At 36.7% G+C, this 4,477-nt stretch overlaps 1 long non-coding RNA gene across 3 annotated transcripts in view; it reads left to right on the top strand.

The window, feature by feature from the left end:
• Positions 1-4,477, top strand: part of LOC110329170 — a 66,780-nt gene that overhangs the window by 41,361 nt on the left and 20,942 nt on the right. For all 3 annotated transcript variants that reach the window (XR_003844883.1, XR_003844881.1, XR_003844882.1), the window contains exon 5: positions 787-881. This is a non-coding gene — a long non-coding RNA (uncharacterized LOC110329170). The remainder of the gene's footprint in view (positions 1-786; positions 882-4,477) is intronic.

Below are 4,477 nucleotides of genomic sequence, written 5' to 3'. Positions count from 1 at the left end.
ATATATATATATATATATATATATATATATATGAAAGTATGTATTACATATAAGTATAGGTGTGCATATGTAAGTATGCATGAGAATTTGTGGAATGAATGAGACAGATGGTCTGGCTGGCCATGTCTGTCTGTGTATGAATGTGTGTATGAATGTGTATATGTCTATAGATATTTGCTTGTGTAAAAGTTTTTGCTTCTGTGAGCATGACTTACTTTTCCTGGTTCAGTAAAAGTTAATATCGCCTACCTTCTCTCTTAACTGGCCAGCTAGAGGCAAGGCTTTTGGGTAAGAGAGAAGGGAGTACTAACAATTAATCATGTAATTTATTTCCTCCTGTTTAACAACTGTGTCTTAATCTACATTAGTAAGCAACTTTTACTTTGGCACAACCAAGTTTTGCCCCCTGAGAATTGCTGATGCATCCCCTCATTGCTGCCTATCGAGAGATAACTGGTACCTGTGCAGGCTTCTAGGATATTCGTAGGCCAGATGCTAGAAAAGCTGCCTCCAGTACCAGCTAGAAGCAAAGAATTCATCTTCTTGGATGTGAGGGTGATGATGTGCCCATACTAAGTCTTGATAGCTGCTTTTTCAGTTTACCAGCAACATCACATTTTTTCTCTAATTGAGAGTGTATATTTGTTCTCTACATGTTGCCTATTTTGTTTTCCAATTTGCAGTTTCCAATTACTGTGACATAAACAATCTTTGCATCCTACATTCTCTAGAACCTAGGTGCATCAGTTAAGTTATTGATTTCTTGCTTATTTTACTTGCTTGCAGATTATACATTTGAGAAAAATGAAGAGAATATTTAGTACAAAGGATTTTTGAATGATGTATCTTATGAAGGCAAGACAAGACTATGTATTTCTAAGGTGAGTGGTTATTGAAGTGTGACATACAGAAAGGGCAACAATTATTCAGTACACACTATTGAAATGTAGAATTTACAGTAGAGGAAGACAAAGAAGATGTGGAAGATGTTACAATATATCTTCTCTTGTCATGTAGTTTAAGAGTCATCAGTAATGGCTCCGCTAGATATTAAATCTTCCAGTTAGGGTGTTTTTGATCTATAGGCTTTAAATAAAGGAACACAACAGTAAAGTGAACTAAGTAAAATACAGCTTGTAATAGGATAAAAGAAGCATTTTGCAGAGTAGCATCCATAAACGAGAGAGGTGTGCATTAGATATTGGTGCAACCATTCATTCCTGAATATTTGGGAAAGACAAAAAAGATAAAACACTAGGGCTCACAAGTCAGATTTCTCGGTTCTGTGCACCTGGGGATATTCTCCTACTAGGTACTTGCTTTCTACGATTAATATGTTAATGTAGGGTCTAGTTTCACTGAACTCCAGTTCCTCATTTTATTAGTACACTTTAGATGTCATCCCCTCATCATGGTATATACAGATAGGACTTCTCAGAAATGGGAAATTATTCTTGTCCTGGCTGTAAAGAGAATTCTTGCAAATGCTTATGTTATGTCATGGATCTTGACTAACCTGGAGACTTTGTCCACCTTTTTTATAATTAGATTCCCACAAACCCATCCCATCCTTTAATGGCTTTAGCTAATTTCTTGTTGTAGAGCCTCTGTCTTTTTGTGACTACTTCTATATAGCCATGAATTGTTGCTATGGAAAATCCTTGCATACATGGTTATATAATAAAATATAATAGATGTGATTGATATTAATAGGCAGTTGGTATTTGAAAATTGTCAAACTGATAAAATGGCCGTAGCATGAATGCAGGTCTATCATTTGAATACTTGCTAACTGAGACTGAAAGGACCTGTCATCTTCCTGTAACCAGTTTTTGTTGGTAGGCCCCACACTTAATGCCAGTTAGGAGGTATCAAGTCCACAGAGTCAGCTGCTGTCTCTGGGGAAGACCTCAAAACTACACATCTAAGGACTAGACTGGAATGTAATGAGTACCAAATACAAATCTGTGAGGCATTACCAACACTATCTGTTGGTTGTGGCTGATGGTGGGATCATAATAGTAATTGTTTCTTTGGGATATCTTTGAATTACCGTGTGGCACAGGGTTATCTTCTACATCATATAATTATACCTTGGAAACATTAGCTGTGCCAGTTTGTAAAAGACAACCAGGTGAACTGTTTGTATCTCCAGAATAAAGAACAGACTTAAAGAAGACATGATCTAAGTATTCATCACTTTTCTACTACCCATTACTGCAACATTATACTGGCTGTCCAAAAGGAATTAATGTATATGAGGCAGAGGATCAGTGCAAGCAGGATCCATTTACGCAGCTATAGGAAATATATCATCTATGCTGAGTACAACTTCCAGGTAGAGAATTTGAGTGGGAGTACCATTCACACTCCACATAATGACATGCATCCTGTGCTTTGTAGGTAAAACCAAAGCTTCAATGATTCCCTGATTTTGGTTTAGTTTTAAAGTGATTTGTCAAGAGGACCATAGTAGGCCCTGTAGACACTCTTTATATCTCTTCCTATGGGAAAGGATTTTGGTAGTATATGGGGTAGTTAGGGTTTACAACAAAACATTATAGATTTAAGAAGAACAGTGATGATCTTAACATGATGATGTGAGACACATAACTGAAGCAAAATTGCATGGTGTAGTGGAGTTTTTAGAAGACAATTTTACATAGAATTTGTCTCTAACAGGACTTAAGAGGTTAGTAGAATGAGTAGGAAATGTTTAAATACAATGAGACATGTCATTAAGGTGATTCCCACATGGGCCATTAGAGAATAAGATACTTGGATCATCATTAGAGAAGCTACCCATATATAGCAGTAACTAAAGTGCAATATAGATGAGATAAGTGCTACTGAAAAAATTAGGTATGAGGAAAGCAATCTATTTTGGTGCGCATTGATGGAGGCTGATAGTTCTGTGCTCACCAGAAACTTAAGAAAGACTTGAAATTAACAGGGATATTGAGAATGGTATCAGGGGTTATAGCTTTGGAGAATCATTTGGTAAGTTGAGTTCTTAATAATGATGAATATCTGTAGACAGAGAGAAGTGACTTAGACTACCATGTAAAATGTTCCTGTAAATGGGAGAGCAAGTTGGAAGAGACAGAAGAAAAAAAAATCACAGAAACTTATGTGGGTTATGGAGGTCAAACGTGTCTGAATTTGCATTGAGCTTAAGATTGGATGGGAGAAAGGAATGAAGGCAGAAAGGAATGAACTTTGTGATGTCTTGAAAACCCAGAAAGAAGTTCATAGAAACCACCAATAATAAATCAATAAAGATAATGACAATCAAGGCTAGCTCTGGTATGTGCAATAATTTTTACAAATCAACCAGTTAACCACTTTATTCTGCAGAATGATACTTGTCTTGCTTTCCAGTAGCAAATTTAGAGCCTCCATTAGAAGTCAGACATGATTGATATAGTGGCAAAATTCACAACTACAGCACAGTGTGAACCCATTGCTCCTCTGATAACATGCCTGAAAAGCAGACAAAGCATGGGAAAAGCAAGATTTTATCCATGATTTGTCTATGTATGGCAAACCAAATCTACTGGGTTGGGAAATGAAGGAAGTTCTGTTGAAGAGTATAGGAGAATGCAAGTGGAATGATTCAAGGAAAATGACTAATGGTACTGAATACCTAACCAAATTTAGTGCCTTTTATGTATTCTGTTACATACAACATTGAAACATGGAGAAACACTTGACATTAATGTTTGTAATCTACATATGCTCTAGTATACCTTGCTAATAGTTTGAGTGTTTTGCAAATTTCTGCACTAATTTAGGAGACATGCATGAGAATCTGAAGAATCAAAATGATAAATTAGTTTACAAGTGGTACATAGGGCAAGAATTTTTAGAATGCACGGGAGCTTTATTGGTGGATAAAATATTTACGAAGAAGATTGTGGAATTTTAAAATAGCCTTTACATGTAAGTGTTCAAAATTACACAAACAATTAAAGGAGATTATAGTTGAAGCTCAAAAATATGTTAAATTAGAATCATAGTAAGGGAAATATGTTATTTCCCATACTAGCTTTTGATCACATATGCTGTAGATTTTCCAATTACAAAGAGTGTTGTTACCTCTGTTGGTTGCCTTGTAGGAGTGAAGGGCCAGGTCTAATTGTTGAAGGGATAATAGCTTTGGATGACTATGAGGAATATAGCTAACATTGCCCTTAAGTGTCCAGTCCCTGGGGAGTTAGGTCTTATAGCCTCAGCCAGGGCCACTGTCTTAGTCAGGGTTTCTATTCTTGCACAAACATCATGACCAAGAAGCAAGTTGGGGAGGAAAGGTTTTATTCGGCTTACAATTTTCACATTGCTGTTTATCACCAAAGGATGCAGGACTGGAACTCAAGCAGGTCAGAAAGCAGGAGCTGATGCGGAGGCCATGGAGGGATATTCTTTACTGGCTTGCTTCCCCTGGCTTGCTCAGCCTGCTCTCTTATAGAATCCAAGA

The sequence above is a fragment of the Mus pahari genome, chromosome 1 (genome assembly GCF_900095145.1).
Source record: "Mus pahari chromosome 1, PAHARI_EIJ_v1.1, whole genome shotgun sequence".
Lineage (NCBI taxonomy): Eukaryota > Metazoa > Chordata > Mammalia > Rodentia > Muridae > Mus > Mus pahari.
The sequence above is the reverse complement of the archived record's forward strand: the minus strand, read 5'-3'. Positions and strand labels throughout refer to the sequence as shown.